This window comes from Crinia signifera, chromosome 1 (genome assembly GCF_055691185.1).
Source record: "Crinia signifera chromosome 1, ASM5569118v1, whole genome shotgun sequence".
NCBI classification, from domain to species: domain Eukaryota; kingdom Metazoa; phylum Chordata; class Amphibia; order Anura; family Myobatrachidae; genus Crinia; species Crinia signifera.
Genome location: NC_139217.1, coordinates 137,508,271 through 137,532,443, shown reverse-complemented (window position 1 = coordinate 137,532,443; position 24,173 = coordinate 137,508,271). Strand labels below are relative to the sequence as shown.

Here is a 24,173-nt window from a genome sequence, read left to right as displayed (position 1 = left end):
TGCATGAGCCCAGATCTAAAAGTAATAGAAAATAAATCTATAATTGGGGGAAACTTACTAAAATGTAATTGCTATTTGTACCCATACAATCTTAATCACGTCTGGGACCCCCTGCAGGGCTCAATTCCGATGATTTACCATTTTTACAAACAGTAAGCTCACGGCAAATTTGACTGTACAAATGATTACGCCACCGATAGAACCTGGCCGCATATGGCCTTAGAGTTCTATCAGATTGGCACATTTACTATCATTCACACAGCAGAATTCATCTGTGAATTCAGCTCAAAATAAGAAAGGAAAATGCCACACATTTTTCATCTGTATTTGCTGAAGCCTGCATGGATCAGTCAGATCCGTGCATGATTCTCTGTAAAAATATAGGTACTCTTTACTTAGAAGGGCGCCCATCATGGCCATCTCGGGCATTGAATGCACTAAAAAATCGGGTGCGATGCGACCGACGAGATGCCCGAGATTTCCCATAGGGAACAATGTTAAATGTCTCAATTGACCCGATTTTCCTGTTCAATGCCTCAATTGACCCAATTTTTCCATAGGAAACAATGTTAAATGGGCCACTGAGGCCAAATAGGCACCCTGAAGTGTATAATGGCCTCCCGAATTGTTAACGCCACCCCACGATCAACGTCAACCCGAAGCGTGGCGAGCGCAGCGAGCCCGCGAGGGGCGGCGGTACGCGTCCTACGACCTTTTCATACCCCCACTATCCACGTCGGCGTGGAGTTGAGAATAGAAAGTGTGGCAAGCGCAGCAAGCCACCGAGCCCGAAGCGTGGCGAGCGGCCGCAGATACCTTCACAGGTATCCGCGTCCCCTTGCGGGCTTCACAGCTGTCCGCGTCCCCTCGCGGGGCTCGCTGCGCACGCCACGCTTCGGGCTCGGTGGCTCGCTGCGCTCGCCACACTTTCTATTCTCAACTCCACGCCGACATGGATAGTGGGGGTATGAAAAGTTCGTAGGACGCGTACCGCCGCCCCTCGCGGGCTCGCTGCGCTCGCCACGCTTCGGGTTGACGTTGATCGTGGGGTGGCGTTAACAATTCGGGTGCCCATTATACACTTCAGGGTGCCTATTTGGCCTCTGTGGCCCATTTAACATTGTTTCCTATGGAAAAATCGGGTCAATTGAGGCATTGAACAGGAAAATTGGGTCAATTGAGACATTTAACATTGTTCCCTATGGGAAATCGCGGGCATCTCGTCGGTCGCATCGCACCCGATTTTTTAGTGCATTCAATGCCCGAGATGCCCGAGATTTTTTACTAACGATGCCCACGATCAAAATCGTGGGCGCCGTTCTAAGTAAAGAGTACCAAAATATAAAAAAATATGGGGTGAAGTTTAATAGGAGGAGAGATTCCAAAAGTGAGAGATTTGGTAAGAAATCTCCAGTTTTTTAAAAGCGGCAATCATTTACACTGCAAAATCACCCTTGATATTTGAAATAAAAAAAAATATGGAGTCTCCCCCCAGAGTATAACCAGCCCCAGGCTCTTAGAGCTGGTCCTGGTTTTAGAAATACAGGGGACAAAAGAACTGGGGTCTCCCTGTATTTCAAAAACCAGCACCAGGCTCTTGGACCTAGTTACAAAGATACGTGTAACAAAAAGACTAGAGATCGCCTCGTATTGTTGTAACCAGCACCGAGCTCCAACAGGCATCAGGGTAATGCCACAGTCGGGAAACACTTATTATATAAGGTTCCGCGACCAAAGCATTAGCCAGTGGCGGCTCAGCCCCAGACCAGCCCTGGCCAGAACTGAAGCCCAGGGCTATTCCCGGCACCTCTGGGTCGGCTTGATTGTTAAAGTGTTAAAGAAAGTGTTGTAAATAAAGTATTAGGTTCTGCTGTCTAACTAAAAGACACAGCTTTAACCAATTAAAAATATTTGTGATTTATTATTGATATGGATGACAATTATGCAATACTAGTTATATTGACTTCCTTATGCAAACCCTCAGAGACAAATGTGCTACTGCTGGTGGTAAGTCATATTTAACGTTATTCAGTCAGGTAGTCGACGTACAGACTGTCAACATCATGTCTACAGGTGTTGACAGTCAGAATGTTCACATGGCCATAACTTTGACAACAGAAGTGTTACAACATACACTTAAGTCAACCTGATTCAAATGTCAACATTTTTAGAAGGTTAACATGTTGACACCATAATGTTGACATATGAATTTTGTTATTTTTTAGGGTTAGGCTTGGGTTAAAATAAGCAGCAAAACTAAGGGCCTTATTCTGCTTGGAGCGTCCGGGCCGTACGCGTACGTCCCGGGGTTTTTTACGATCTGCGCATGTGCAGATACGCTAATGCGCCGGCGCGAACACTCCACAACGCTTACGGCCGGGGTCTCAACGTGCGAAAAAACCTGTACGCGAGCGTACGGGTAATGGGGCGGCATAGGGGCGTGTTGATGGGAGCGGCCGAAATAATGAGGGAAAATGGGCGTAAATATGGGCGTACACGGGGGTGTGCACCCAAAATGAGCGGTGCTACTACCGCACGATCGACTAAGGCACCGTTCGTTTCGGACGCCAAACAGGCGGCCGCCAACCGCCAGCTAAAACCACCCCTACAGATACCGCATGCCAGCGTGCGCCTGAGTTGGCTAATTAACGCTGATTACTACTCAAACACATACACCTGAATGTAATAAGCAATGCTGCAGTCTATTAACTACAAACCATGATTTCACTGCCTGCAAGCCACACATGCAGCACGCAAACACATTGGAAGCTTATGTTTCTATACTTCTCCACATTTAAAGGTTTGTTTAATTTAAGGTAAGAATCTTTTTATACGCTAAGGTAGGTATTTGCTAAACAGACACATTCACTACCTGCTTTCATAGACTTTACGCAGTAGCACACTCAATCTACACAAGTCGACATGTGTCAACGTGTTCACTCTAATACTAACATAGGTTTTGTATTTAGGATACAATAACATAAACCACATCTAACACCTACAAACGATGTTTCAGCAATGTTTGAAGCCCATGACCACTATTTTCCACACAATCTTTGTATAGTACCCAAAATTATGACCTGTACCACTATCTCATCTGCTATGATTTGGATTTCACTACACTCTGGATGTAAGATGCCACCAATCACATTATTGCACTCTCATCTCTCTAACAAAGGATTCCTACATCTGCTTATGACACTGTCAAATCATATATATTTTAAAAGTTATGCATGTTTGTTCACAAGCTAATTTATCATGTTTGGCCCATTCACACATCTTTTTTTAGGGAGGACACATATGAATTCCTACACAAATGTACCTTTTCACCCTTGTTTGTCTGCCTCACCCACTCCATGAGGAAAGCATTGTTCTGGACCTGCTTTTACCTACTACTGTAGGAGCTACCTCACCTGCACACAAACTGCTTTCTCACCTATTAAGTTGCTCTGCACATGTGCTGACACAAACTAATTAGCAGGGAAAAGTTGGATAGGAACATGGGAATGGCCATGGAGAGGGTTACACATGGGAAACTTCCACCACACTTCAACAAATGTTCAAAAATACCCTGGTCAGTAAGTACACATAAATCTAGTATTTGTTTCACACAAGAAATGACACATACCACAATTTTGATTTAATTTGTAAAATAAATTTATTTGCTGTTCAGCATCACAGCTTGACACTTTAATGTGAGAAATCAAAAAAACAAATAAAATAGACACACAAATAATAAAACAGGCAGAACAAGAGGTTGCATATCTCCAAACATGTGTTACCCTGCAAATGCAATGGTGAAAGAAATGGGGACACCAGAATACGTACTGCAACAACCAGGGTGAATACTAAGCAAGATACACACCACCAAAAAAAAATATCCTGCATTTGTAGAGGTCAAAATACGAACTTTCATGCCCATGGCACGCAAATGGATCGATGGGCAACTCAGGAAGCGGATGTCCAGTGCAATTTAAACCTTTGGCCTCCAACCACAGAGGAAGTGAACCAGGTCTCATTTGGGCCCTTTTTTGCCCCTTTTAGATGGGGCCTTGGGGACAGGGGCCTTTGGGTCAGCTGGCTTTCGGCGTCTTCCCCTAGTCGCCACAGGAGGGTCAGCCGAGGTGGAAGGTTGGGGAGCAGCTTGGGGTGGGGCAGCAGATGGGGGATTGTCCCTTAGGGACCTGGCGGTGGACAGCTGCTCCGCAATAAGTTCATTCTGGCGGCTGAGGTGTTGGCCAATGCTTAGCATGCCAGCCGCCAGAGTTTCATTAATGCGGTTCAACGCCTCAACCTGCAGCTGGTTTGTGGCCTTCCACTCCGCCAGAAAATCCGCCACCTGCTGCTGACGGATCGCAGCATCCACCCCTTGCTGCTCGATCCTGTCCAGCGTCACCAACAGGCTCTCACTCAATGTCTCCTGTGGCTGGGGCTGGGGGCGACGTCTTGCTGGAGGCTGGACCACCTGCTCCACCTGTGGCTCTGCAGAGGCCGATGCTGCCGGTACATCCTGACTTTCTGCTTCTGCTAGGATAAGAATTGAAAACAATGTCACCATCACATACGCAATAAAAAATATCTTTCTAAATACAATGCATTACTGTGACTTACCATCAAAAGCAGCAGAAAAGACCTCCACCGGGAGCTCACTGTCCATATTGGAGATCCCCCTGATCTCCCCCACATCGATGACGTCACAGGAGTCCAGCTCCAGGGGGGTATACTCCAAATGGTCAGGCATAGGACCGCTCCCGGTGGACATGCTGTGGTTGTACCGGTCAGTCATCTTCCTCTTCAGGGCACTTTTGAAGTCAGTCCACCTACAAGTTTAAAAATACAAATATCACCATGAGATATGTGCACCACTGTGCTACGTGTAGGGTTACCACCTAGTCCCTTTAATTCCGGACACATGTTACTTACACAGGTTCTGTGGCAGTTTAAAATTAGGTGAAGTGGAGTCTTGAAGTCAGCCAGCCACAGAACCTGTGTAATTAATATGTGTCCGGAATTAAAGGGACTAGGTGGTACCCCTAGCTACGTGACATTTCCTAGTGTGGGTGATCTTTTGTGCCATGTGTGGCCAAATATTTCTTTGAGGGACAAAACCATGTGCACTGCAGGTGAGGCAGGTGTAAAACCCCACCCAAATCTGATTATCTCTGCACAAGTAACACCTGCCTCACCTGCAGTGCACATGGTTTTGTCCATCTAAGAAATATTTGGCCAGAAAGAGTGAACTAGAATAAGGGCCTCAGTTCCTGCTGGAGACTGCTGAAAAATTGCCCTGACAAACACACTAACCTTTTCTTCACCGCGTCCCAAGTTCTGACCACTGGTGACACCTGGTTCACTTCCTCTGTGATCTTGTCCCAAAGGTTTCTCCTTGCACTGGCACCCGGCTTCCTGGTTGCCAATTCAATCCATTCGCGTGCCCTGGGCACGAGAATTCGCATTTCGGCCTCTACAAATGCAGGGTTTCTCCTTCTGGTGGTGGTATCCTGCTCAGTCATCACCCTAGATGTTGCAGCACGTTTTCTGGTGGCCCCAGCTCTCTCACCATGCACCTGCTGGGTCACACCTGTTTGGAGAGATGCAACCTCTTGTTCTGGCTGGTTGCTTGGCCCTTGTGGAGCTGGTGGAGGTTCACCAGGGCCTGTTACTGAGGGGCCCGCTTGATCTTGCAGGCGACTCCTCTCTTGGGCCTTCCTTCTCCGCTCCTGTTCCTTCTTCTGTAATGCTTGAAGCAGGGATTCGGCTTGTGCTCTCTGCAGAGCGTCCTCTGCTGCTGAATCGTCAGAGTCAGACATGTTTGCAGCAATTGTGGGCTGCATCTGACTGAATATTTATATGTTAATCTCCCGCCACGAACAAGGGGGCGTATATATTTTCCCGCAAGGTAGATGCAAATTTACGCCGATATTTCCCGCCGATAATTGCCGCTTAAATTACGCAGGTCTCAATGCACCTGATCAATCACCCGTATATGTATATACACAGGTTGTGGAGCATTGTGGGCTACATCGTGAAATGTGTGCACCTGTAATTCCAATGATGAGTGTTGTCAGCTGGTATCTGTTGGAGTTCGTGTATGCTTTGTGAGTCACATTTCAAAACAGCACGTTATCATGCTTGCCTTGCATATGTAATGTGTATGAAATTGTCATACAGCAACATGTTGCATTGTGGCCCTTTAGGCAGCGTAGTTATAAGTAGAGGGTTGCGTGTATTATTTTCCGCCTACTGTATATACAGTACTCCTCTCCATGCATATCGGTGTATCGTGCCCCCTTTAAGCAGCGTAGTTATAAGTAGAGGGTTGCGTGTATTATTTTCCGCCTACTGTATATACAGTACTCCTCTCCATGCATATCGGTGTATCGTGCCCCCTTTAAGCAGCGTAGTTATAAGTAGAGGGTTGCGTGTATTAATTTCCGCACACTGTAAATACAGTACTTCTCTCTTCATTGAATGCATGCTGTTGGTTGTGGTGTGTGTATATCGGAACGGTCCGCGTAAGTTTCTATTCGCATCCAGTTTGTTAATGTAAGAAGGATTAATAAAGTTAATACCAAACAAACAATTTTTTACACCAATCAGCAAGCACCAAAAGTGATATATGTACCTGCAATTAATAACTGCGCCATTGCCACCATGACTTCAACCAGGGCTAGGGCGTTTTCTACCCAGGAGCTATTGGCCTTGGTTGAGGTCATGGACCGCCGCCTGGGGCCCAGGGGCCCTTATGTATCTAATAGGGAAAAGCGGCGGGCATACAATGCTGCCCGGCGGCTAATTTTCGCCAGGACCGGCGTAGATAGGAGCCTGGCTCAACTGGAGCGGCGCTGGTCGGACCTGCGCCGGCGGCAGCCAGTGTTGCTCAGCACACTTCGCCGCCATATTGCCCGATGTAAGTTTTTATTTACTAGTATGCCTGCGTTATTTTGCAAATGTTTTCTGTACTTTTTATAAATGTGTCCCTGAGTATGTGGGTGTATATGGGTGTATATGGGGGTGTATAGGGGGTGTATATGGGTGTATATGGGGGTGTATATGGGTGTATATGGGGGTGTATATGGGTGTATAGGGGGTGTATATGGGGGTGTATATGGGTGTATAGGGGGTGTATATGGGTGTATAGGGGGGTGTATATGGGTGTATATGGGGGTGTATATGGGTGTATAGGGGGTGTATATGGGTGTATATGGGGGTGTATATGGGTGTATAGGGGGTGTATATGGGTGTATATGGGTGTATATGGGGGTGTATATGGGTGTATAGGGGGTGTATATGGGTGTATAGGGGGTGTATATGGGTGTATATGGGGGTGTATAGGGGGGTGTATATGGGTGTATATGGGTGTCTAGGGGGTGTATATGGGTGTATATGGGGGGTATATGGGTGTATATGGGTGTATAGGGGGTGTATAGGGGGGGTTTAAGGAGTTGATCAGTTTTTGGGTGTAGGATATCAAATAGTTTGCATGATAAATGTCTGAAATTTCACAGCAATGATAATTTTGAAGGTTATGAGCATGACTAATGTGAATTTTTCTTTCCCCCTTTTTTATGAAACCCAATCTTCGATTTCTATGCCATCAACATGAACATTTCAGCACGGGCAAGGGCACGCATTGAAGCCCGGGAGCAGGCAGCCCGGGACCAGGCAGCCGAGGAGGAGGAGGAAGAGGAGGAGGAAGAAGAGGAGGAGGAAGAGGAGGAGGAGGAAGAGGAGGAGGAGGAGGAGGAGGAAGAGGAGGAGGAGGAAGAAGAGGAGGAGGAAGAAGAGGAGGAGGAAGAAGAGGAGACCCAGGGTGCAGTTTGCACCCACACAATTTCCCCATCCCCCACCCCCTCCACAACCCCCACCCCCTTCCCAACCCCCCCCCCTCCCCAACCCCCACCCCCTCCACAACCCCCCCCCCCCTCCACAACCCCCACCCCCTCCACAACCCCCACCCCCCCCCCTCCCCACCCCATTTCCAACCCCCCTACACCTCTCCACCACCCACCCCCAAACCTCTCCACTCCCCAGTCACACCCACTACCTCGGTCCAAACACCAGGACCATCCTCCTTGCTCCTGCCCCCCCCAACCACTCCACAGCCAACCAGCGGCGCCCAGGATGGCTCAAGTAGCCGTAAGTAAATAATGTGTCTAATGTTGACCTACACATTTCTACACATAAACAATCACAACAACCACATATGTGTATCCAACATCAACATTAGTTGCAACATATCACTGCAGGCCGACCATGAGGTGTGTCCTGTCCTTCTCCAGGAACAAGGGTCCCCTTGGTGGTTTTTTTGAGTGTGGCCATGCCTCACCCCTTGAATAATTGACATAACAGTACATCCAATGAGATATCCGACATTAGTGGTGTGGTAGTTATGTGGCTCCAGGTGTTGGGTAACTCCAGTTCCCAGCATGATGTGCAACACAGGGCCAGATTATAATGGAGGCGCAAGGGGTCAGTGCCCCTGGGACCCCCTCTAGCTAGGGGCCCCCTGTGGTTGTCATTTTTTTTTTTAAAAAGAAAATGTTTAAGTTATGTTGTTTTTTTTTAGCTAAATGTTTTGTGCATGGGTGGGGTAGTGCTGCAGCTTCACCTATCTGCCAATGTGACAAGGATTTATGGTGCTGAGCATCGGGAGCCAAGGCACACTGATTGCACAAGTGTGCAGTGCATTTCTGGGAGTTGACTAAGTCCCATGACACTTTGCACCAGAGGACAGAGGCTGAGAAGTTTGTGCTGAGCTCTGATTGGTGGAGCTCATTACATACTTCTCAGGTCCATGGAGAACAGCAGCAGCAGCTTAGTCATAGGAGGGTTTTTAATCAGAGGCAGCACTAGGACTGTGAGGTCTCCTCCAGAGTAAGGGGCAGAGGGACAAACACAGGCTTTTCATGTGGTGTGTGTGTATATATATATATATATGGTGTCTATTATTATTCCGAGTGCCGCCAACCCCCTGTCTATATATATATATATATATATATATATATATCCCCTGCAGGTAACCATTGACCAAGTTTATTCTGCCTTTACTCTATGTTTTGACAGTATAATATTCGCCCAATGTTATGGTTCTGGGGCGTCCTGCCTCCCCTAACTCCGTTGCCTCTAACCAGCAGTTAACGGACACGTGCGGTGCTAGGCTTCACCTATAATAGCCGCGTTCGAGAGAGCTGGTTAGTCCGGCTCTAACCCCGATGCCACCAGGTCTTACGTGGGACAACGCGTCTGCCAAGGCTAGCGGAGAGCAAGGGGAACCTCTAACTAATAACCCGATAAGCCAGGAGCCCAGAACCATCTACAGGAACACGATTCCACGGGGATGGAGAGTACACGATGGAGTAATGCTACCACTGGCAACAGTTCTTTGCGGGGGTAAAAACAATCAACAATCGGCAACAATGCTCTGCGATGGTATAAACAATCAATCGGCAACAATGCTCTGCGATGGTATAAACAATCAATAATCGGCAACAATGCTCTGCGATGGTATAAACAATCTATAATCGGCAACAATGCTCTCCCAGCGTACACAGGTTGTGATGGTGATACAACGTATAAGATGAGAAGACGATGGTACTAAAATCTCAACTTATCTGAAATGTCGTGGGGAGGGATGCCACGGATGGATCAAGGAAAACCAGGAACCAGACAGTAACAACTGAAGCGAATCCACTTGACAGGACACGGACTGACAGGCAAGAATCTCCTCAGGGACCGGGAACACTCTGCACAGGAAGTGAGAACTATAACCGGCGTCAGCCATATGTCCTGGAGGGGTTTAAATACCCCCAAACAGCCAATGCCTGATCCCTGCCTAAATCCCTGGCTGAAGACAGCTGTGATCTAAACCCCTTCCTCCCCGCGGCCGCCTGGCGTCCCCCGTCGCCTAGGCAACCGCTGTGGCCGGGGAGGAAGTGGGAGTGTCTTGGGGCTTATGCTGCCGCCCGCCGGCGTCCTCACGCAGCGGCGTCCTGGTTGCCTAGCAACCGCCGGGACGCGCTGCTGCGGAAGCGCCGGGCGGAGGTGGAAGGAGCGTGTGTTGCTCCTAAGACCTTCCCCCCGTGACGGCGCTATGGTGCGGCGGCGTCCCGGCTGCCTAGCAACGGCCGGGACGCGCCGCTGGGAGACCGCTTCGCGGCTCCTAACAGTATCCCCCCCTTGAGGAGGGGTCACCGAACCCTTGGCCCCTGGTTTCCCGGGGAATAGTTTGAAGAATAGATTTTTCAATTTAGGCGCATGCAGAAACCTCTCCGGGACCCAAGACCTTTCCTCTACCCCGTAGTTTTTCCAGTGTACCAGGAATTTGAGACGCCCCCGCACCCTCTTGGAATCTAAAATTTTCTCAACCACAAATTCCTTGCGGCCGTGCACAAGAACGGGTCTGGGTTTGTGGGCCTGAGGGTTCCTATCCCGGGTGGAGGAAAACACCGGTTTAAGGAGCGAGCAATGAAAGACATTGTTAATCCTTAAGGACTTGGGTAATAACAACTTGAAAGCCACAGGGTTGATTTTTTCTTTTATTAAAAAGGGTCCAATAAATTTCGGACCTAGCTTGGATGTGGCCTGATGAAGTTTGATGTTACGTGTGGATAACCACACCCTTTGCCCCACCCTGAAGGAACATGGCCTCCTATGAACGTTTACATAACGCTTGGCGCCACGAGCTGCCTGTTCCAGGGCTACATGGATCTTTCTCCAGGACTTCCTTAAGTGAGTTACCAAGGACGAGGAAGAAGGACTCTGAGACTGAACATCAAAAGCATTGAATTTGGGATGCATGCCGGTAACACAGTAGAAAGGGGATTTCCTAGAGGCTGTGTGGCATGAATTATTATAAGAAAACTCTGCCACCGGGAGTAGTTCTGCCCAATTACTTTGACATTTGGAAATGAAGCACCTTAAATACTGCTCCAGGCTCTGATTGGTTCTTTCGGTCTGCCCATTGGACTGAGGGTGGTACCCTGACGAGAGGCTAACATGGATGTCCAGACTTTTGCAAAACGATCTCCAGAACCTGGCCACAAACTGCGATCCCCTGTCAGAGACAATATCCACCGGTAGCCCATGTAACCTAAATACATGTTGAATAAAAAGATGAGCCAGTTCCTGAGCGCTGGGAATTTTCCGTAAAGGAACAAAGTGTGCCATCTTACTGAAACGGTCCACGGTCACCCAGATAGTGTTGTACATCCCGGATTGAGGCAACTCCACAATAAAATCCATGGAAATGTGAGACCATGGTTTGTGAGGGATGGACAAAGGATGGAGTTGACCAAAGGGTGACCCTCTGGAAGCTTTGTTTCTGGCACAGACCTCACAAGACATGACAAATTGACGAGTGTCAGGACGAATGGTGGGCCACCAAACAGCTCGGGACAAAGACTCAAGAGTTTTTTTTACTCCCGGGTGACCAGAAATTTTGGAGGCGTGGAAGTCCTTGAGAACCAACAGACGGAGTCCCTTGGGAACAAAAAGACGTCCCTCTGGAGTATTCTCCGGAGCTTGAGCCTGGCCTGCCAAAACCCGTGAAGCTAAATCCTGTGTTAACCCTGCAATGATAATGGAAGCTGGCACAATAGGAACCTCAGATGATCTAGACTCCTGAAGCGGCTGAAAACTCCGTGACAAGGCATCCGCCTTAACGTTCTTCGGACCCGGTCTTAATGTTATAATGAAATTAAACCTGGTAAAAAACAAAGCCCATCTGGCCTGTCGGGGATTCAGCCGCTTAGCCGACTCGATATATGCCAAATTTTTATGGTCAGTAATCACCGTAACCACATGCATGGCTCCCTCCAGCCAGTGACGCCATTCCTGGAGAGCCCATTTAATGGCCAGGAGTTCCCGGTTGCCAACATCATAATTCCGCTCCGCGGAAGAAAATTTCCGGGAAAGATACGCACATGGGTGGATCTTATTATCGGAGGGTTCTCTTTGTGACAATACGGCACCCGCCCCAATTTCTGATGCATCCACTTCCACCAGAAAAGGCTCCCTGGGATCCGGGTGTCTGAGGATAGGTGCAGAACAGAAGGCCTCCTTGAGCTTCTCAAAGGCCACCAAGGCTGGTCTGGACCAACTCTGAGGATCGGCTCCTTTCTTAGTCAATTCCACGATGGGGGCCACAATATCAGAAAAGGAGCGAATGAACCGACGATAATAGTTAGCAAAGCCCAAGAATCTCTGGACGGCCTTAAGACTGGTGGGACGCGTCCATGAGAGAACGGCCTGGACTTTACTCGGGTCCATAGAGAACCCCTTGGGAGAGATGATATAACCAAGGAACGCAATCCGATCCACCTCAAACTCGCATTTCTCCAGTTTGGCATACAGATTATTTTCCCAGAGTTTCTGAAGAACCAACTTGACATGATTGCGATGTTCTGAAAGGCTTCCGGAATAAATGAGAATATCATCCAGGTATACCACAGTGAAAACCCCAAGATAATCCCGAAGCACCTCATTAATGAAATCCTGGAAGACTACGGGGGCATTTGAGAGCCCAAACGGCATTACAAGATACTCATAGTGGCCAGTATGAGTGTTGAAAGCCGTTTTCCACTCGTCCCCTTCTCTAATCCTGATGAGATTATATGCTCCCCGTAAGTCAATTTTAGAGAAAATAACGGCCTCCCGGACCTGATCGAATAACACTGAGATCAACGGCAAGGGATAGGAGTTTTTGACCGTAATCTTGTTCAAGGCCCGATAGTCAATGCACGGCCTCAGGGACCCGTCTTTTTTCTCTACAAAAAAAAACCCCGCCCCGACTGGGGACTTAGATGGACGAATAAATCCCTTAACGATATTTTCTTGAATATATGAATCCATCGCTTGGGTTTCTGGGATGGAGAGAGCATACAACCGCCCTTTGGGTAGAGAAGCCCCAGGGATCAAATCTATGGCACAATCGAACGGCCGATGTGGTGGTAACACATCTGCCTCTTTTTTAGAGAAAACATCGGCAAACTCTAAATATTGAGATGGTAACGAGGGAAACATCGGTTGAGTGATACGTACAGGAAGAGAGAGACATTCCTGACGACACCTGGGACCCCATTCCCGAATCTCCCCTGTCTCCCAATTAATGTTGGGGTTATGTTTCCTCATCCACGGTAACCCCAAAACCAAAGGTGCCATGGGACATTGGAAGAGGAAAAAAGAAATTTCCTCCGAGTGGAGAGATCCCACAACCAACTTGAGAAGAGGGGTACGATGAGATATGGTGCCATTCGTCAAAGGGTAACCATCCAAACCACACACTGAAACCGGAGAGTCTAGAGGCAAGGATGGAATACCCAGGGAGGTGGCTAGATTGACATCACAAAAATTCCCTGCCGCACCACTATCTAAAAAGGCGGTAACCTCTGTGGTACCTCCAGCGAAAGTAATCCTGGTAGCGACTAATACAGAATTTAAAGAGGAGAACCCTGCTAAACCTAAATGACGCTCCCCTCCCTCACTTAGGCTTTGTCTTTTACCGACTTCTGAGGACACTCGATTGCCCGGTGACCTGGACCCCCACAGTAGAGGCACAAGCCCCTGCTCCTGCGACGATTTTTCTCTGAAGCAGAGAGCCGCGTGGCCCCCAACTGCATGGGTTCTTCATCGGAATCGAGCACCTCCTCCGTGGGCTTGGGAGACCACCCTCCGGAGACTTTTTCTCTCTGTTGCTCACGAAGTCGTCGGTCTATTCTAATCGTGAGCTTCATTAATTCATCCAGAGAGACAGGCACAGGGTATTGTACTAAGCAATCTTTAATGCGCTCAGATAACCCAACTCTAAACTGGCTACGGAGAGCGGGATCGTTCCACCCAGAATCGACTGCCCACCTTCTAAATTCTGTGCAGTATGTCTCTGCGGGACCCCTACCCATTCTCAGAGAACGCAGGTTAGCTTCTGCCGAGGCCACCCGGTCGGGGTCATCGTAGAGAAGACCCATAGCCGTAAAGAAATTATTCACTGAGGTGAGAGCTTCTGCACCTGCAGGAAGCCCAAAGGCCCATGTCTGGGGATCCCCCTGAAGGAGGGAAACGAGGATGCCCACCCTCTGCATCTCCGATCCAGAGGACTGAGGGCGCAGCTTAAAGTACAATTTACATGCCTCCCGAAAATTAAAAAACTGGGATCGATCCCCTGAAAAACGATCCGGGAGGTTAACCTTAGGCTCAACCGGACGGGAAGTGGACAAAGAGTGGGCTACTCTCTCGTCCTGAGCATTAACCCGGAGAGTGAGATCTTGAAGTCTCTGGGTTAAATTATGTACCTGACCGGCCAGGACTTGGGCTGCAGCCTGTGGTGAGGTCTCCATCTATACCAGTGATGGGTATGATAATACTGTAATGGCCGGTTATAATGTTATGGTTCTGGGGCGTCCTGCCTCCCCTAACTCCGTTGCCTCTAACCAGCAGTTAACGGACACGTGCGGTGCTAGGCTTCACCTATAATAGCCGCGTTCGAGAGAGCTGGTTAGTCCGGCTCTAACCCCGATGCCACCAGGTCTTACGTGGGACAACGCGTCTGCCAAGGCTAGCGGAGAGCAAGGGGAACCTCTAACTAATAACCCGATAAGCCAGGAGCCCAGAACCATCTACAGGAACACGATTCCACGGGGATGGAGAGTACACGATGGAGTAATGCTACCACTGGCAACAGTTCTTTGCGGGGTTAAAAACAATCAACAATCGGCAACAATGCTCTGCGATGGTATAAACAATCAATCGGCAACAATGCTCTGCGATGGTATAAACAATCAATAATCGGCAACAATGCTCTGCGATGGTATAAACAATCAATAATCGGCAACAATGCTCTCCCAGCGTACACAGGTTGTGATGGTGATACAACGTATAAGATAAGAAGACGATGGTACTAAAATCTCAACTTATCTGAAATGTCGTGGGGAGGGATGCCACGGATGGATCAAGGAAAACCAGGAACCAGACAGTAACAACTGAAGCGAATCCACTTGACAGGACACGGACTGACAGGCAAGAATCTCCTCAGGGACCGGGAACACTCTGCACAGGAAGTGAGAACTATAACCGGCGTCAGCCATATGTCCTGGAGGGGTTTAAATACCCCCAAACAGCCAATGCCTGATCCCTGCCTAAATCCCTGGCTGAAGACAGCTGTGATCTAAACCCCTTCCTCCCCGCGGCCGCCTGGCGTCCCCCGTCGCCTAGGCAACCGCTGTGGCCGGGGAGGAAGTGGGAGTGTCTTGGGGCTTATGCTGCCGCCCGCCGGCGTCCTCACGCAGCGGCGTCCTGGTTGCCTAGCAACCGCCGGGACGCGCTGCTGCGGAAGCGCCGGGCGGAGGTGGAAGGAGCGTGTGTTGCTCCTAAGACCTTCCCCCCGTGACGGCGCTATGGTGCGGCGGCGTCCCGGCTGCCTAGCAACGGCCGGGACGCGCCGCTGGGAGACCGCTTCGCGGCTCCTAACACCCATGCAGTGTGCGGCCAGTAATGACAAGTGCAAGGGGGCCCCCCGCTCTAAAGTACCCCGGGCCCCCCAAAGGCTTAATCTGCCACTGGTGCAACTTAAATGTAGAGATTGTTTTGGTAATAGTGTGTGAGGCCATGCGGATGCATGCTTTACAAACATAGCTGTAGGCCTATAATTTGTACAGCAATGTCCTAAATTTAAAATAGTAAGGAGTGCTTAAGCCACAACAATGTCATAACCCTTAAATAGCACAGGCTAATTGTGAGGTTAGAGGAGAGTCCCCCAAAACCAAAGTACCAATTGGGATACAGCATACATTCATTGATGAAGGAGTAATTGAATTAATGTTATTTACTATGTACAGTATGTGCGTGTTAACATATTATTTTTTAGTACTGTGTTTACAGCAGACCCATCTTCAATGTAGTTTCTAAATGTATGTGGCCTTCACACATAACTCTGAACTTTTTATTATGTACAAATACAACAAACATTTGTGTATATTAATTTTTTGTTTTATCCCTTCATTACAGACACTGAACAGCAGCAGGAGGAGGTGGCCGCAATAATGCGGGAAATAATGGTCACCCTCATCTACCTGCAGCTACTTTTTGGCCTTCTGGAGGCCCGCCTTTAATTTTTTATTTATCCCCCCCCCCTTTTTATTTTTGTATCCAATAAAAGTTTTATTACAGTTCGAAATTGCCTGTGTTTTTAATAATAAATATGTTAGAGGGCGTGTAAGGGTAGGTACATACAGATGTGTACTGTAAGTTATACTTGTAATTTGAGGTGAGGGGTAATGATTGATGTGTGAATGTGTGTGTTTTTGAGTAAAATAACACATAGTGAAAATGCATGAATGTTTAATGTTGTTCGATTAAAACATCACACATAACATCAGGGTAGGTATACATGTTACACATTTTGGACAAAGTAATTACGTACATAATTTAGTACATATACAGAAACACCAACATAACTTGATTTAAAAGTAACAGCAATATGGGGACACATAGATAGTGATTAAAATGCCACATTAGAACATAACAAATATACATGTAATGTGGGTTAAAATGTAGTTTTATTAGGTCTTTATTAAGGTAGACAATTGAGTTAATAGAAAACAATAATTGAATAACAAATAGATTAATTAATCAATTGTCAGATTAGTAGTTGAGAGGCAAGATTTGCAAATCCATATATGTGAAGGGTATGCCAGCGTGCACGGACGTACGCTCACTCTCACGAGCGGTGACATAAGCTGAGTTTTCCATTGAAAACAATAGGGACCCGTCCGTGCAAACTGGCGTACGCTCAGATCTCCGCAAGAAGGCGGTGGGGAGACGGAGGAAAGACGGCCGTAGACGGCGCCGTACGCTCAATTGTACGCCTGTTGTCGGAGTGCAAGGGCTGGCCCGTCCGCGTACGTTGCCGTACGCTCATTTGTACGGCACTCCCCTTCTACGGTATTTCTGCCCGTACGTAAGCGGCTGATTTGTGGGTGGACTTAACCCTAACGGCCGCGTACGGCTAGCGTGCGGTAATTGTGAACGTACGCACGTTTGGCCGCTCCGATCAGAATAAGGCCCTAAATGTTGACATTCTGAACATGTTAACCAAGTGTACTTAAATGTATGCCGACTTTACATGTGACCACAGGCATCCGCATATTGGACAGTCACACTGAGCGATATGTACAATATGTTGTTCCAATTTGGCCAGAAACGACATATCAGTACAATTATCATATCAGCATGTACCCAGATTAACTATAAGATGTGCTTGAAACTGTGTAGATATCGCTAGTAAAATAATACAAATGGCTGATTTATTACAATCTGCATCTGAGGATGTGGATGTAATGTGATAATATCATCCCAACCCGCAATGTAGTAATTGATTGGTAACGCAGCAGCACAGCAGGGGTCATGTGACCGCAGATTGTGGTCGAGCACGTGCACTCCAGCATGTGTGCATGCGCAGATGAGCAAAAATCCCCGAATAGCATTTTTTGCTCATCTCCAACTGAAGCTGAATTAGGCCCTATGAACATTATTAGCCTTTACAGGTACATTTACCAAAGCTTCTATTCCATCCTGGAAAATGATAGACTCTGGTTGCTATGGGCAAGATTACCTCTTTTCATTTTTAGAATCTTGAGTATATTTACCTTTAATAGTGCAATTTTTCTAATGACAGACAGAAGACTATTTTCTTGTTCCCATACATTATACTTTTTTCACTAACGTCCTATGGGATACTGGGAATGGTCTTAAGACATTGGGTATTAGAGGGTATCCGCAGGAGACAGGCACATCTATAACTTTGAAGCTGGGTGTACTGGCTCCTCCCCTCTGATTCCCCACCCAGGAACCAGTTTAGAAAAATGTGCCCTCAGGAGAGGATGCACACTGCTGGAGCTCCAGAGAGTTTGTCTTCAGTTTATTTTCTTTTGTTATTTTGGGGTTACTGTGTTGGACTTCACAGTATCCCTGCTTCGAGGGAGTCAGTCGAGGAGGGTTCAGCTGCAGGCCTCTTAAGGTACCGAGCTGTCCCTGCTGCAGGACCACTGTCCTGAGTGGGTGTTTGTACTCACGGGCATTGCGCTGCAGTGATACTCACCCCCAGCATGCCGCACACTCCTGACACAGTCCGAAGACGTCTGTGGTGAGTAGAAGCCGGGGTCCCCACAGTGGGGTACCCCGGCTCATCGTGCGGCAAGATGGCGGCGGCGGCAGACGCGGCGTCCCTGCACAGGGGCTGCGCAGACCCCCCGCCACAGACTGGCTGCGGGTGACAGTCCCTGGGCTACCAGGGCAGATCCCACCAAAAACGCTGTTCAGTACAAAGGCGCCATTAACTGACAGCCAGCGCCAGTATAAAAATCAGTGAAGCTCCTGCGCCATTACCAGGGGGGCGGGGCTTCAGCGGAGCAAGACCAGAGGCTCTGAGCGCGCATACACTACTTCCTGCTTCTCCCTGGGTGCCATTACTGCCTCCAGATCACTCCTCAGCGGTGAGGTGTTGGACAGAGGAAATCTGCAGAAAACAGCAAGTGTATTTAGCGCTGAATCGCTTATTTGATTACACTGTACTGTGTTTTGTGTTGTACCAACTCCTAAATAGGAGTTCAGGTTGTGCAGGGTGTGCTGGTCTCCTCAGTGTAATCTGAGCGCTCCCCCACGGGCTTGTTAAGATACACACTATCAGTGATAGAGCTCACACATATATAGCTGCTATACACTGCACATTGATTTTGTATATATTTCATTGTGATTGTGGTGTGTTTGTGGAAAGAGGTTATTTAGCCCTTCACCATGGTAAGGAAATTAACCTGTCTCATTTGCAGCACCAAGTTTGTGCCTAAGTCCACCTCACAGATTACCTGTGAAGAGTGCATGTCCACTCAAACAGGGGTTTCACCCCAGATCAGTGGAACATCACAATCAGACTCAAGAGCCTGAGTGGGCTGCAGGCATAAAAACCATGCTGCAGGCAGTGTCAACTCAATTGGCTGCAAATACAGTGCAGACCAAACAGGTGCAGCCGGACTTATCAGTTCTAGCCGCACGGGTGGATAATATGAATCCCACCACGGGCCAGTCACGGAAGCGTGCTGCGGCCGCCATGTTGCCTGATTCAGATGATGATCTACAGGCGGGTAACGACACAGATGATAATGTGGATGACGGGGCTTTGATCCCTGATTCACAATCATCCCTCAGGGGCCCGGAACCTCTTATTATAGCAATAAGAGAGGTTTTAGACCTTCCCTTAGCAGACATGCAGGAAGGTGACCCGTTTTTTGGGTCCCAAAGTAAACAGCAGATTGTTTATCCTGAACAAGCTGACCTTGATGAGACGTTTAAGGAGGCTTGGAAACAACCTGAAAAGCGTTTCCAACTGTCCAAAAGGTTTAAGTCCAATTTTCCCTTTGATCCCGTCCCTAGAAGGGTGTGGGAAGAGCCTCCGGTTGTGGACGCCTCGGTGTCCAGACTGTCCAAGAAGGTGGTTCTCCCCGTTCCTGGGGCAGCAACACTGAAGGATAGTACAGACAAAAAGTTGGATACTACCCTTAAGGCCATGTATACAGCGAGTGGGGCGTCTCAGAGGCCTGTCCTCACCAGTTGTTGGATGGCGAAGTCCATTTATACATGGGCTTCTCAAATCCAGGAAGGTATGCTTGCTGATATGTCACTGGCGCAAGTTGGAGAGAGACTTCGCCATATCCAGGATACTGCAAAGATCCTATGTGATACACAAAAGGAGCTTGGAGCTATAAAATGCTCGCTCTTCCGCAATGGCGGTTTCGGGTCGCAGGGCCCTCTGGTTGAGACAATGGGTAGCTGATCCAGAGTCCAAACGTAGTGTGGAGAATTTGCCCTTTATGGGGGAAAAATTGTTTGGTAGTGAACTTGACGACCTCATTTCCAAGGCTACGGCCGGCAAGTCGACTTTTCTGCCGACGGCTCCCAGTCACACAAAACGTCCCTTTCATGGTCAGACGTCTCAGTCCTTTCAGGCTTTTCAGTCCTTTCGGCCTTCCAGGCCCAGGCAGAGGGCGAGAGGCTCCAGCTCGGCCGCCAGAGGGGGCCGTGGTAGGTTCAGAAAGCCCGCCAGCGCAGGATCTCAGGTTCGTGCCGCTAATGCCACCGCCTCTAAGCCTGCAGCATGACTCGGGTTCCGTCCCTGGAGTCACATGCGAGGTGGGGGGTCGCCTGTCAGCTTTCAGCCAAGTGTGGTCGGTCTCTCATCTGGATTCCTGGGTAAGGGATCTTATTTCCAATGGCTACAGGTTGGAATTCGAAAGGCCTCCTCCTCACAGGTTCTTCAAATCAGGTTTACCGGCTCTGCATGCAGATCGGGTGAACCTGCAACAGGCAATACAACGCCTACTGACTTCACGGGTTATCATACCTGTCCCGCTGGAGGAACAAGGAAGGGGTTACTACTCCAACCTGTTCCTAGTGCCGAAGCCGGACGGCTCGGTACGCCCCATATTAAATTTAAAGTCTCTAAACCCTTTTTTAAAGGTTTACAAATTCAAGATGGAGTCCCTCAGGGCAGTAATAGCAAGCCTGGAGGAGGGAGAGTTCCTAGCATCGTTGGATGTGAAGGACGCCTATCTCCACATACCAATTTAGGGTCCACATCAGGCTTTCCTGAGATTTGCGTTGAAGGATTTGCACTTTCAATTCAGAGCGCTGCCATTCGGCCTCTCGTCGGCACCTCGTGTGTTCACGAAGGTGATGGCAGAAATGATGGTACTGCTCAGGAGGTCGGGAGTCAACATTATCCCCTACCTGGACGACTTGCTGATCAAGGCAAGGTCGGAACAGGTCCTGCTGCAGGATATTGCAAGAACCAGACAGGTTTTATCCAAGCATGGGTGGATCCTAAACATCCCCAAGTCCTCACTGACGCCGTCGCGTCGTATCCTCTTTCTAGGAATGTTCCTGGACACAGAGGAGAAAAGGATTTTCCTCCCTCGGGAGAAGATGGAGGCTATACAATCCCTAGTGAAGGTGATTTTGGCAAAGCCTCAGGTATCGGTTCACCAATGCATCCAGTTACTGGGCAGGAAGGTGGCCACCTTCGAGGCCATCCAGTTCGGACGCTTTTACACCAGGGTGTTCCAACTGGATTTACTGTCAAAATGGTCGGGCTCACATCTCCTGATGTACAGGAGGATTTCTCTGTCGCATCAGACCCGGCAGTCCCTTCTATGGTGGACTCAGGAGTCGAACCTGCTTGCAGGTCGGAGATTTGGCGTCCAGGACTGGGTGCGACTCACGACGGATGCGAGTCTGCTGGGATGGGGTGCTGTGACCATGGACAGAACCTTTCAAGGTCAGTGGTCTCGGTGGGAATCGAGACTCCACATCAATATCCTGGAGCTAAGAGCTGTATACTATGCAGTGTTACAGGCCCAGGATCTCCTCCAAGGACAGGCGCTCCAGATACAGTCCGACAACACCACAACTGTGGCCTACATAAATCGCCAGGGAGGCACAAGGAGCAGGACTTGCATGAAAGAAGCTTCCAAGATCCTGGCTTGGGCGGAAATGTATGTGGTGGCTCTGTCGGCCATCTTTATCCCGGGTGTGGACAATTGGGAGGCGGATTTCCTAAGCCGTCACGCCCTCCACCCCGGGGAATGGAGTCTGAATTCTCAGGTCTTTGCAGCAATTGTGGACTGTTGGGGCCTTCCAACGATAGATCTGATGGCATCCCGGTTAAACCACAAGGTTCCCAAGTATTGCACAAGGACCAGGGATCCATGTGCAGTGGCTGTAGATGCCCTGACAATTCAGTGGGTGTTTCCCTTAGTGTACCTGTTTCCACCCATACCACTGCTGACAAGGGTACTCAAAAGAGTACGAAGTCAGGGTGTAGAAGCCATTCTGGTAGCTCCGGACTGGCCAAGAAGGGCTTGGTTCGCGGATCTGCAGAGCTTGCTGATCGAAGATCCTTGGCCTCTACCTCTAAGGAGGGATCTATTTACACAGGGCCCTTGCGTCTTCCAAGATTTAGGGCGGCTACGTTTGTCGGCATGGAGGTTGAGCGGCAAATCTTAGCTCAAAGGGGCCTGCATTCATCAGTCATCACTACGATGATTCAGGCCAGAAAGCCGGTAACAAATACCCACTACCACAAGATCTGGAGGAAATACGTGGGTTGGTGTGAGGAGCATAAGGTTCCCCCAGCAAAATTTAACCTGAACAGGTTGTTGTGCTTCCTGCAAGCGGGACTGGATTTGGGCCTCCGTCTGGGTTCCCTAAAGGTCCAGATTTTGGCCTTGTCCATATTCTTTCAAAGGAAATTGGCTGTCATTCCGGAAGTTCAAACTTTTCTTCAGGGAGTGCTTCACATTCAGCCTCCCTTTGTGCCTCCTACACCATTCTTGGAGTCTGGACGTCGTCCTAACCTTCCTTCAGTCCTCCTGGTTTGAACCTTTGGAGTCGATAGAATTGCGGTACATTACCTGGAAGGCGGTGGTTCTTTTGGCCCTAGCCTCGGCTAGGAGAGTGTCAGAATTGGGAGCCCTATCCTGTAAGAGCCCCTATTTAATTTTTCATTCAGACAGAGCGGAGTTGAGGACAAACCCGCGATTCCTCCCTAAGGTGATTTCTTCCTTTCACCTTAATCAGCCCATTGTAGTCCCGTCTGCGTCTGGTTCACCGGATATTCCGGTGTCCCTGGATGTAGTGCGTGTCTTGCGTGTTTATGTCCAGAGGACTTCAAGAATCAGGAAGACAGATTGTCTATTCGTCCTGTACGACGCACAAAAGAAGGGACACCCTGCATCTAAGCAATCTATTGCTAGATGGATTAGGACTACAATCCAACAAGCCTATGTGACGGCAGGCCTGCCAACACCTTCTGTTCTAAAGGCTCATTCCACCAGATCGGTGGGCGCATCCTGGGCGGCTGCTCGGGGTGTGTCAGCTCTGCAACTCTGTAGAGCTGCAACATGGTCGGGGCAACACACCTTTGTAAAATTTTATAAATTTGATGCCCTGGCCAAAGAGGATACCCAGTTTGGGCAGGCGGTACTGCAGCAGTCTCCGCACGTACCCTCCCTTTCTGGAAGCTTTGGGACATCCCCAATGTCTTAAGACCATTCCCAGTATCCCATAGGACGTTAGTGAAAATAGGAATTTAATACCTACCGGTAATTCCTTTTCACGTAGTCCTTATGGGATACTGGGCGCCCGCCCTGTGCGGGGTCTGGCTGCAGCATTATTCTGTTAAAGTTCAGAAGTTCATCTTATTGTCTTCTGGTTGTAGGTCTAGTTCAGTGACCTTGGTTCAGAAAATCCACTTAGTAAGTGGTATTATAGTTGTTTGTTATTTTGATTGAATGCGGGTGTGCTGGCATGAATCTCACCACACAATTCACACTTATGTTTACATAGGTGACATATAGATCTTTCCTCTCATATGTTCATTCTCCTTCGGTCACAGTTTTTCATTAACTGGTTCCTGGGTGGGGAATCAGAGGGGAGGAGCCAGCTTCAAAGTTATAGATGTGCCTGTCTCCTGCGGATACCCTCTAATACCCAATGTCTTAAGACCATTCCCAGTTTCCTATTAGGACTACGTGACAAGGAATTACCGGTACCACCAGACGCCCCCCGCACCAACTGAGATGATATACCCAGATTTCAGGGAAATGACAGCATCATGTGCGGACACAGCATAAACCTTTCCTTACTCCACAAACAGGAAGTATACAATGCTTTCATACATCTATAACAGCAGCCTGACATGGCATTTTACAGACCAGCTTATTTACTGTAATGCAGTAGCCAAAAAATCAATTTGTGTTTTCCTAATGTCAGTCAGCGATGCATTTATTCAACTTATAGGTATTGATTTTAAATCGTAAAATGTGTCCATTATTATATTACCTTACTAGCTTATATGTTAGAGAATTATGGGAACCTTATACATAAATAATACAATAGCTAGTAGCTACCACCATTCAAACACACGTAGCGACAAAATGTAAATGCTAATTGTCAGCCTTCCCATTGCGTACCAGCGAGCGATGGAGAGTATAAGTGCTGAGGCCCCCATTCTCAGTGTTCATGGACAGTGTAATTACATCAGCAGTTCTGAAAACTTCAACATTGACAAACCATCGATACTCGCGCCTTATCAAATTCTTACAATTCTTCCGAGACTGTGGATCTGCATT

At 48.4% G+C, this 24,173-nt stretch overlaps 1 protein-coding gene across 1 annotated transcript in view; it reads left to right on the top strand.

Annotated features, from left to right (window-relative positions):
- The window catches only part of LOC146026551 (uncharacterized), a 66,859-nt gene that overhangs the window by 5,472 nt on the left and 37,214 nt on the right, over positions 1-24,173 (top strand). The window lies entirely within an intron of this gene.